Genomic DNA, 12,564 nt, shown 5'->3' with positions numbered 1-12,564 from the left:
ACCCATAAACTTTTTATAAGAGTAATGTCATATATACACGGGTCCGATCTCAATATATATATATTGGCCTGAATCGATGGAGGGCCATGGTAGCCGAAATCCATGGAGTCCTCACCGACGACAAAGCATCCCTTCTCCTTCTCATAGTTTGTCATAATTATAGAGACATTCCCTCTTGTTTGTACAAACCTTCCCATAGTTTGTCATAATTATAGAGACCTTCCCTCTTGTTTCAGAAATTACACGAACCTCTCGTAATTTTGAAAATATGAACCTCCCTTGCGTGTGATGGACAATTAAATACACCAACGAACCTGTCAAAATTACTGAAATACCTTCATATTGGTATCTGAAATTACTAAACTACCCATAAACTTTTTATAAGAGTAACGTCATATATACACTGGTCCGATCTCAATATATATATATTGGCCTGAATCGATGGAGGGCCATGCTAGCCGAAATCCATGGAGTCCTCACCGCCGACAAAGCATCCCTTCTCCTTCTCATCTCCACCGACCACGGAGTCCCTCTTTCCCTCTTCTTCTGCTTGTGAGGATTCGTTCCTCGTTGTCTCCTTGTCATCAAGCAGTCTTCCTCGTTTTCATGTTTGTCATTGGCCGAATCTGCAGTGACGGCGATCTGTGACAGCGACTTTGATCAGCAAAAATAGGAAATTGGATGAGTTGGGTTACATTTTTTTTAAATTTATATATATATATATACTTGAACATTGGGTTAAATTTGATTTTGTAAAATAATTTGATTAGCAAAGTTTCCTTGTAAGCTTTGCCTATCTTTCTCAATTTTGTTTCGACACATAATTTTTCATCTAGGAAGACCCGAAATTGAAGTGTGTATGTAGTTCAATTCTGAATTCCGAATTCTATCTAACCACCATAAGTTTATTTATTGTTTTTGAAGTTTTAGCTTTGTTTTTCAACTTCTAAGATCACAATGGGTTGCAAGTTTTAGCTTCTGCTTGCAACTTGTATGTTGTGGTGATAAATTAATTATTACTCTAATTTTTATTTGAGATAGGTTAGATAGTCATGTTTGTTTGAGTTTGACTTTTATGGTTGCTATCTATCTAATTGCCAGCAAATTGTTGGTCAGATTTTAATTATGTGTGTATATATATATTTAAGGTAATCTGCACAAATCTTTCTTATAATTTTTTATAATTATAGGACCTTCCTTTTTGTTTCGAAAATTATGCGAACCTTTCCTAAAAATAAAAATAATCTACACGAACCTTCCTTGTGTGTGACGGACTGTTAAATACACTAAAGGAGTTGTCAAAATTATTGAAATACTCTTTCATTAGCATCTGAAATTACTAAAATACCCATAAGCTGACGTCATATATATATATTATTCTTTTCGATTTATGTACTTGTTTTCTCCACCATTAGTAGTATTACAGAAGGACTCCATTACAGTAGGATTACAGGACTCCATTAAAGTAATTGATTTCAGTTCGATATCTACAGGTGAAGAAGATATGCCTTAGATTTTGGGTTGTTACTGTTGGGCCAGAGTTGGAGAGAGAATCAATGACTGGAGATGAGAGAGAGAGCCACGTTTTAGACACGAATGAGGGATTTCGCCGGCGATTCTTGCTTCTCCGGTATAAATATCAGATCAATTTTTAAATTAATTTAAGAAAATTAATATAAAACGAAACAATAACGAAATTAAAACAAGCATCGACCATAAAGATTAAACCTTATCAATATTTTTACTCTCAATTTTGATTTCTAAAATAAAAACCAAATAATTTTGGGTTGTTGCTGTTGGGCCAGAGTTGGAGAGAGAATCAATGACTGGAGATGAGAGAGAGAGCCACGTTTTAGACACGAATGAGGGTTTTCGCCGGCTAGATCTCCACCACCAGGTCTCCTAATGATTTCATAAGAGAATTGCACGGTGGTTGCAAATTGCAATGCCCTCCGGTATAAATATCAGATCAATTCTTAAATTAATTTAAGAAAATTAATATAAAACAAAACAATAACGGAATTAAAACAAGCATAATCCGCCTCACCCGCCTTATCATTCTCAATTGCAACCGGCTTATCCAAGTCACAATCCAAAATCACACAGTCATCATCCAAGTCTTTAACCGATGACTTCAATCTCTGTTTAGGGTTCGCCATAACCTCACCCACCAATACCACATTATCATCGTCCTCAAGAAACTCTGATATCCAATCATAGTCGTCGCCGCCACCACAACCCTCTTCGTCCGAGCTTATATCAAGCACTACAGGCTTCGGATCCATCCAAAATCCCCAACTTAACCATTGAATGAACTTTTCAAGCAATCTCTACTCTTTCACATCCTATCTCGCTCTGATCAAGAATTTCCTAGAATTTTTCACTAAATATAAATCACCAGAATCAAAATAAAATGAAATTTAGAGTTTGTGTGAGAAAAACCATAATTAAAAAATAAATAAAAAAGGAACTTTAAGTATTCCAAGAACTCACTGAGAACGAATTGTCCCTACAGTCTATTGTTCTCACAAATTTAAGTATAATAAATTACTCAAGTATATTTATAATATGTAATTATATAGACAAGGATATTTTAAAAATTTTAATAAAATTAGTAACTAACGTCATTAATTTTCGTCGTCGACTGGCATTGATCGTAACTGAAAGGAGGTCCATGTAGGATATTTTTAAAAGTAGAGGAGATTCGAATAATTTCCCAAATAGGAGGGGAGGTCCCTATAATTATGGCAAACCATAGGGGAGGTTTGTGTAAATTACCCATATATTTATATATATTTTACCTATAATATGTAATTATAAAAAGGCAAGGGTATTTCAAGGATTCTAGTAAAATTTGTACATGACGTCATCACTTTCTGTCTTTAACTGTCATTGACTCTAACAGAAGGGAGGTCCGTGTAGAATATTTTCAAAATTAGGGGAGGTCCGAGTAATTTTCGAAATAGGAGGGGAGGTCCTTGTAATTATTGCAAATCATAGGGGAGGTTTGTGTTAATTACCCTTCTTATTAAAAATATCCAACCCCTCAATAAAGGCCGAACAAGGTATATCAACCCCATAAAACAAAGCCCTGTGATACAACAGAATCGTCCAAAATCGGTAAAATTGTAAGATTCTACGATTTCATGAACGATTCCACTGATTCTACTTTCGATTTTTATACGATCTAATGATTTTGGGTAACTAGAATCGTAAAATCACGATTTTGATAACCATGGTTTACACCAACAAAGTCAATATTGGCGTTCATAAAACCTTTAAAACAAATAGATAAACCCTTTGTAGATACCTGTTTCTACAATATGGTTGAAAAATCAAAGGGTCGGGGATATATCACTTAAAACAATGTGAGGAAAGCGGAAGAATTGAGGAAGGGGGGGAAAGCTAGCCCAATGCGAGGACTGGAGTGATGGTAGAAGAGATGATACCTGGAGTGTATGGTCCGAACAGCATGCCTGTAATCTTTTTCCATTCTTTCCTTTTATAGCCTTAGGTCATTTAAGAGGCATTTATTAGGCCTCCTTTTAGATAGGGTAGGGCCCATGTAATTTAAAAAATCACGCTGCCCTAATCTGTAACGACTCGATCATTTTTCTTCCTTTCTTTTTTCTCAGATTATTACGGATACATTTTTCTTCCTTACTTTTCTAAGTTTGGTTGCTCGTCATTTAGTGTCGTCTCGAGTGCTTGGAAATGGTTTCCGAGACTCTTTCATTTGGATTTACAACTTCCTAAAAGGACTGCGTCATTTCGACATTTTTCGTTTTTCGACACTATTCATTTTTCGTCATTTTCCCCGTTTGTCACTTGGTTGGCATAACCTCACTTTTCATGTTCGGAGTTGAGTTTTGACTTCACGAGTTTTCATTCAAGTTGATTTTCTCGAAAGGCGTAGCTTTACTTTTGGAGAAAAGCTCGTCTGTTGTTTTCTTCTCCCGCAAGGGCATGGATGAAAGGATTCTTTAGAAATATTGATATTTCTTTGGGTTTTTTTAGTAAATATATTTTGAAAATATTTATTTCAGGGGTTTTTCAGATGATATTTTCATTCCGGGTAGTTTTGTAATTATCCCTTTTTGTAAGGGTCATTATGCAATTAACGAAAGTTATTGCAAAATGCCTCGTTTTGAGTATGGATCCTCGTACGGGATTCATTTTCATATTTCATCGAGTCATGAACTCTTAGGATTGGTTGCTAGTCATTCCTTGCAGTTTTCAGGTTTTCGGCCCCGGTTAGCGCCGAACTTATTCGGGGCATAACTCTCTGCACAGGACTCGGTTTTTGACGTTATTTCTTCCATTATTCATTATTTATTTATTTTTTTTCATTTTGGTTCTTTTTCATTCATGGTGTTTTGCCGTTTGAGCGCGTCTGCTTAAATTCCACTTTTTCAGACCCGGCGAGGCAATTTCGAGGCACTTTTAAGGTTTTACTATAAATAGGGGGTTATAAAAAAATTAAAACATTTTCCTCCCTTCTTCTTAGCCAAACAGTAGCAGCTATGGCAACCCAAGGGGCTGCCACCTTCTTTTGCACATTCTTCCCTCGTGAAAAATGTCGTAGTGCCTTAGCATTTATCGTAGGCCTTGGCGAGGCGGACCTTTCCCCCTTTTTAGAAGCCGATTCCGACCGTTTTTGAGTTTGGGCTTTGAGTTCAGGTTTGGATTTTCCTGGTACCTTAAAGGTTAAAGTTGTTTCCCTCGTAATCCCCGACATAACCTAGGAGTATCGTCGAATTCGGAACGTTTTCGTTTCGCTGGGGATTTGTGATTTCATCACAAAATGAGGTAAGGGATATTTTAGGTTTAATTATGTGTTGTATTGATGATTTTATAAGCCTATACAACTTGTAAGTATGCCTTTGTATTAATTCTAAAATTTAATTTAATTATTTTCTATATTTTAGATTTAATTCTCATGGTTGTATATAGCTTGGAATTAAATTGTGGCATGCTATTAAATTAAGCCTTGGTATGCTTGTTAACATATATTAAATTGGGAGGATTTGAATAAGTATTGCAACTTTTAATTAATCTTTCATTTAAATAAAAATTTAATTCAAATGGTTGTAATTGGCATGGAATCAACTTGTAATGTGATATTAAATTTGGCCTTAGTATGTTCTTTAACATATGTGAATTTGAGGACAATTGGAATTATTTTAAAATTTAGAGAAAATTAATTAATTAAATTAATTAATTTTATTTTAATTGTCCTATTCACTTAATTGGATTTTTGACTTGATATTGTTGATAAGCTTGGCATATTCTATCATATACATTAAATTGAGAATAATTAAATAGGTTTTGAGACTTTTATTTAATTATTTTCTTTGTATGGAATTTAATTCACATGGTTGTACCTAGCTTGTAATGAACTTATAATGTGATATTAAATTAGGCCTTAACATATTCGTCAACACATATGAAAATGAGAATATTTAAATGAGTGTGGAGAACTTTATTTAATTATTTTCTTATGTGAAGTTTAATTTACCTAGTTGTGAGTTAGGTATAAATAACTTGTAAAGTGTTGTTAAACTAGTCATTGTTATGACCTTTGACTTGTATTAATTTTAGAATATTTGGAGATACTATATAATCTTGAGAATGGTATTGAAGTTGTTTTCATGCTTAACTTGTAAATTTGGAACTTGTTGTATGATTACATTATAGTATTTCATGAGTAAAAGTTACAGTTTAACTTGCTTACATACACATTATATATTTGACATGTATGCCCTAGTAGCTTGAAGACGTATAATGAATATTGTGTGTATTACTTGACTTGTTTGTGCATAGTAGTTGATTATTACATTGTGTATATGTATTATACCTTGATGCACAACTTGTTAATTTTACAAAAGCTTACAAGGCATTGTATTATGTTACGGCTAGGGCATGGCTCTAGTACGGGGGATGAGAGCTCCCCCTACAACATATGATGAGCACTGGGTGGTTCCCTAAGGGCTAGTAACCCTAAAACACTAATATACGGTTTGATTCCGGGTTTAGTGTGCACTAAGTAGTACCTTGCGGGCTAGTAACCCGAGATCAGCTTGATTGGTCATTGAGATCGCATGTCTTGTCTTTTCGCCACTACTTGATTTCGCATTTAATTCCAAGTTGTTTAATATGGATTGATTTATAGCTTGCGATGTGGTGTTTAACATTTCAATTAGGTGTAGTATACATGTGCTTAATATACTTGCATGCCTTACTTTTCAATACAAGTTAATAGCACTAAATTGTTATAACTTGTTGTTTCCGTATCTTAGATTTCAAGTTGTTAACTTTGATAATCTATGCCTTGATGCATTATATTAAAAGTTCTAATGTTAATTAAAATTGCATTGATATTGTAATTTGTATTTTAACTGTTCAATGTAGCCTATGATGATTCATTAGACTCATTTGGAACATAGACGTTAGGTGGTATGAACCGTTTTGGTTATTTTTCACATTTTAGGTTCCAAGTTGATAACTTTGAATACTTATGTCTTGTTGCGTTGCACTATATGCTCCTATGTTGTTAAATTGCATAAATGATGTGGTTTTTGCTAGAAATGTTCTAAGGTAGCTTAGGATGCTCCCTAAGTCTCACATTTGACATAGACGTTAGGTGGCATGACCATATGAATTGATTTATATCAACTTAATAAGTTTGTAAAACACTAGGTCTTTACATGCTCATCTCCTACGAGTAGCTTTATGTTACTCACCCACGTAGTGGGGACATTTTTCAGGTACGGGATTCAAGACTTGGGGCTTTGTATTTGCTTTGGGATGTCTTGTAGACTTGAAGCATTATTTCATGAAAATGTTAGCATGAAATGTTATTTGTAGCTTTATATGTCAAAATGTGTATATTTGATTCTAAACATGTAATGTGTACATAAGTACACTCTTTACAATGTATTTGACATGTATGAGATGAGGCCATAGGCCAATGACATCTAATTTGTATTCTATGCATTTTCACTTTCAATGTTTATTATGAAAAAAATAGAAAAATGACAAGTCATCGTCTCACCATGTTTACATCAAGTGTGGGAATTCCATTTTTATTCTTTCATAGGGCCTCATTAATTATGTACGAAGTGTGGCCAAGGGCTAAACGGTAATTTGAAACCATTTCATAATTTTGGATTTCAAAATTTTCATTTCATGTGCATTTTAGCCTTTTTGGTCTCGGGGGGTCGAATTTTGCATCCGGTCTTCTCGGGAGTCGCGGACCATTCCCGCGTGCTTAAAATCATTTATTACGCTTGCGTGCATATTCGTTTCAACCTAGAAATACATTTAGGATCAAATGCATACTTGGTGCAAAGTTGCATTTTTTAAAGTTTTTGCCATTTTCTGATCTAGGGGCATTCTAGGTATTTCACAGCGTGTTTTTTTCGTTTTCTTCCACGAAACTTGGTAGAAAACTCGATTTCGCCGGGGGGGGGGGGGGGGGGGGGGAGGGGTTCTTCTTCGTGTTTTTCCAGAAAATGTCATTAAGGGCCCCGTTTTTGCTCTCTGTTCTGGTAGATTTCAGAAAAGTCCCTGTAGCAGCTTTTAGGCACCCTTGACCTGATTTTTCTTGGGGTCATTCTCAGCATTACACATTACATTTTCTTTTGCGTAGTCGGGTAGAAAACTTGATTTTAGAGGGGGTTTCTTCTTTGTGTTTTTCCAAAAAAAATTCGTTTAAGGGTCCGTTTTTAGCCTCAGTTCTGGAAAATCAGAAATGATGCTTTCTATCAAAACACTATTCACTGCCCAGATTTGTAACCCGAAAAGTTGATTTTTATGAAACTTTGGAGCTTCATATCTTCTTCATCTAACTCCGAATCAAGTGATTCTTGAGTCTAGATTTATTAATTTTTTCTATCCAATGGTATGTACGGTTGCATTCAGTTCTTTCTGAAAAGACCATTTTACCCCTTGTCAAATACCCTTGCCGCACTGATTTGAAACCTAAAAGTTGATTTTTATGAAACTTTGGAGTTTCATATCTTCTTCATCCGGACTTCGAATCAAGTGATTCTTGAGTTTAGATTTATTAATTTTTCCTTGTCTATCCAATGGTACACACGGTTGCATCCAGTTTTTTCTAAAAAGACCATTCTAGCCCTGGTCAAGTACCCTTGCCGCACTGGTTTGAAATCCAAAAGTTTATTTTTATGAAATTTTAGAGCTTCATATCTTCTTTATCCGGACTCCGAATTAAGTGATTTTTGAGCCTAAATTTATTAATTTTTCCTTATCTATCCAATGGTATACTCAGTTGTATCCAGTTTTGTTTGAAAAGGCCATTTTACCCCTGGTCAAGTACCCTTCCCATTTTATAATCTTAGCTTCCGCACTTGATTCTTTTGAGTTCCGTGACTTCATGAAAGGTCACCTTGGCGTCTTAGAGATGCCGTGTATCTCTAAAGACTTGGCTTTTGTTATCGCTTCTGCATTCGGATCCATTATCGGGTCAAACTTCGGTTTATCACAGGACGCACTAATAATTTAGCCCAGTAGTCCTGAATATTTAACCGCGTTAGCTGAATTTTACAAAATTGATAAAGAACCTATAGGATTTACTAGCTTTAAAACAGACGTGCAGTCAACTAATATACACATTAGACAAAATAACTTTTTAATTCAATTATTACTCCAGTTATCTGATAAAGTTAATAAACTTGAAGAGAAATTAAAAGTAATACAAGAAAGTATTCCCAGAGAATCTTCAAAAGAATTATCTGAATTATCAGATAAAAAAAAAAAAAAAAAAAATTGTCAGTTAATAACCAGTCCTCTCCTACAACAGCCAAGCGTGTAAATTTATTACAACTTCAACCCCATAAGCAAATACCACAATGGCCATTATCCTTAGCAAAGCCAAAGAAATAATGAGAGTAGAAGATTTATATGACAATGAACATGATGCTAAAAAATATATAGAACAAGGAATGAAGAAGGTAAAAAATAAAATCAATCTTTATTCTAATAATATATTAGATTTTCAGAGCAAGATATATAATCATTTTAGCCAAAGAAAAATAAGTGCAGTTAATAATCGAGTTATTTTAGACCTTATAACACCCGAAGCATGCCAAGAACTAAATAATAATAATCTAGAACTTATGCATTTAGGCGTCATAATGATAGGATTAGTAGGATTAAACAGAGCAGAAACCGGAACTAGAGCACTTGCTTATATTTATGATGATCGATGGAATAACCATCAACAAGCTCAAATAACCAGCGCCGAAATAGACTTAGCCGATAATGCCGCAATAGTAGGATGTATTCCCAATTATACGATAACTACTAGAGAATTCAGTAAACATATTAAGGTAGCTATATCTACAAAAGGATATAATATGATAGGACAATTTGAAAATCTATTAGTTAATAATTTATTTATGGGAAAGGCAGTTAATCAGTATAACTTAAAATTTAAAGCCCAATTTAGTAAAATAGTTAAACCTTTTAGTAGCAAATATGTCCAGATGATAGAAGCCAGAAAAGTAAGTAGTATTAACTATGAGGGAACCAAATGGAAATTACCTAAACTTATTACTACACCTAAAAAGATTCCCGAAAATAATATGATATATGTTGCAAATAGCGGAGATGCAAGCATACGGTTTAGTAATTATAAAAGGCAAGACAATTTAGTTGATGATACTCAAGAAGATTTTTTAACTACACTAATAGAGATAGAATCTCCTGAAGAAATAAATGTCCTTTATGATAGATTAGAAGATGAAATTCTAGATAAAATAATGTACGATTTTGATAATTTAGAATTTGAAGAGTTACAAGACAAGTATCCAGAACCTAAATACCAACTTATCGAAAGTATTTATTTAGGACAAGGAAATAATGATGATATTAAAAAAAATATTCTAAGTGTCGAATTTGAATCCTTCTATACAGCATTAGAATTAAACACAGTAAAAGAAGAATTAAATGTAATAGAGCATAGAGAAGGGAAAGCACTAGAAGCATCAGAATCTCATTCAATCGACCAGGAAATGAGTGACCAAAGAAAGAATAACACCTCAGGAAGTAATACCTTAAGTGATGATTTTACTACTGGACAAAGATTAAATCCCTTACGCGAAACTTATGTAGAAAATAGAAATATACCAGCTATGTACACCTTAACACAATATCGTAGACAATATGACAATATACCAGCGCAATCATCAAGAACAATATTAGACATAACAAGATACGATCCCCAAGACTGGGCAAAAGTAATCGAAAACTGGGAACAAGATTGTATTAGGCAATCTATTCTGACCAATTTTGACAATAGAACTCAAGTTTTAACCTATTGTGAAACCTTATTAAGAGGAATCATTCATGACTGGTGGCAAGCTTATAAAGTAATTTATCCAAATGATTATGCCATCTTCGTGATAATTTTACTATTCAAGAATTTACAAGCCTCATTAAAAAGGTATTAATTGGTGAAGACAGATTATTAGATGACACCTTAATAAAACAAAACGAAACTTTACGTAATTTAGAATTACTACAGATTTGTGACTTTAGATACATAAAACCCTATACCAATAAGTTTTTTGAGTATTTTGCAGCCACTTGTAAAACAGGTGATAAAATATTACTTGATCGATATCTTCAGAAGTTACCCGGAAGCGTAGGAACTAAAATATGGGAAAAATGGTTAGAAAACCCTAGACGCGATACGCTAATTATAGGCGATAGAGTTAATCATGTTTATAACATGTTAAAAGCAGAATGTCGACAATGTAAAGAGTCTAAACAAATCAAAAAACAATTTTATTATACGTGTAGACAAATAGATTTTCCACCCCAGTACGGATGTATGCCTCAGAAAAATTACAATTATAAGCATAATAAACCTAAAAAATATAATCTGCGTAAAAGCAAAACCTACAAGAACTTTCGTAATAAAAAACCTTATGTCAAAACTAACCCTAGGCAATTCAGAAAAAGGCCTTGGTATAAAAAGCAAAGGATAAATAAAGATACGAAGGACAACAAAGACAAAGATAATAAGGTAAACACTTAACCCACAAAGGAAAGACATTGTAAATGTTTTATTTGTGGAGATTCAGAACACATTAGACCAAATTGCCCTCATCGATACAAACAAAACCCTATTAAAAGGATACAAGAAAAGATCAACATACTCGAAGATATTGAAGAACAGATAGAGAAATTATATGAATTAGAAAGCATTTATGACTCTGACGATGATAATGAAAGTATATATAGTATTGAGAGCTTCGATAGCAACTTTGATAATGATGAAGACTTTGAACAAGGACTTCATTCATTAGAAGATTTCGTTTATACTATAAGTAATCCATCATGTCAGTATAACGCAGTTAGTTTTCAATTTTCCTCTTATAATTGTAAACAGTGCAACATATCTATTAAAAAAGGTTATTACTGTGAAAACCATTGTAAAACTTTATTATGTCATAATTGCTACACAAAATATGAAGATAAGTAAGAAGATATTTTAGTTAAATCGATAAATTCAATATATAAACCATCTAGTCTAATTCAATTTCCAGTAACATTAGAATTTAGAGAAAAATTAGTTCAAACCTCAGCTATGTTTGATACGGGAGCATCTAAAAGTATAATTCAAAAACATTTAGTCCCAGACGAAGCCTTAGTAAAGTTAAATTATAATGTTAACATGAGCCAGTATAATAATGTGATACCCCTCGATTCTAGAGGCACGGGTGATCAAGTCTGAGTACAGAAAATAAGGGATATCAAACAATTAATATTTAAACAAGTACTGGAATACAAGATGAATTAAAAATAAATAGATAAGCTGAAAAGAAAACTAAATAATAATTAAAAATCCCATACTAAAGTTCTCCAATCCTCTGATACCAGTAAATAATTAAAACCACAACTCGGGAATCCATATTGTGGACCCCTAATAATATCCTAATTGAAATAACTGAACTGAAATAAAACTAATAATTAAACCATGAAGAAGAGTCCTACGTAGAGTCGGAAGAGTGAATGACTGTCTCTGCTTGGCACGAACAATCTCTAAGACTAGAACTGACGAACACCTGAAAAATAATGGTGGGTCAGGCCCACAAACAAGTTCTAATCTACTACATCCTAAACAGAGACCCGATACACGTACACATCCTAATTAATTCAACAATAACTAAATAGTCCATACGTAGATATATACACACTAAAGGAACCTCACTAGACTATAGAGTTGTCTCAACCTGAATAGTAGGCAACATGCAAAACGCACATATAGTGGGCATGAGTACCTAGACCTACCAGGGTACACAACTACACTATATCTAGCTACACATCCCTGGCAATATACGCACCCTAACCACTGATCCTGAAACTCAAGCTCATATCATGGCGTATAATTATATATATAAAATCCGTCCTATCCAACCATCAAAGTAAATTATCCAAATATTATTTTAATAATATGTCATCCAACTATTCCGTTGACCTGACACGAATAAGTAGGACTTAACAATATGGTTAATCCGTTCCCTTATTAAGAAT

The sequence above is a fragment of the Cornus florida genome, unplaced genomic scaffold (genome assembly GCF_030987335.1).
Source record: "Cornus florida cultivar Cherokee Brave unplaced genomic scaffold, ASM3098733v1 CherokeeBrave_3.0.0_Hap2_Chr05, whole genome shotgun sequence".
In the NCBI taxonomy this organism is placed as follows: Eukaryota; Viridiplantae; Streptophyta; class Magnoliopsida; order Cornales; family Cornaceae; genus Cornus; species Cornus florida.
The sequence above is the reverse complement of the archived record's forward strand: the minus strand, read 5'-3'. Positions refer to the sequence as shown.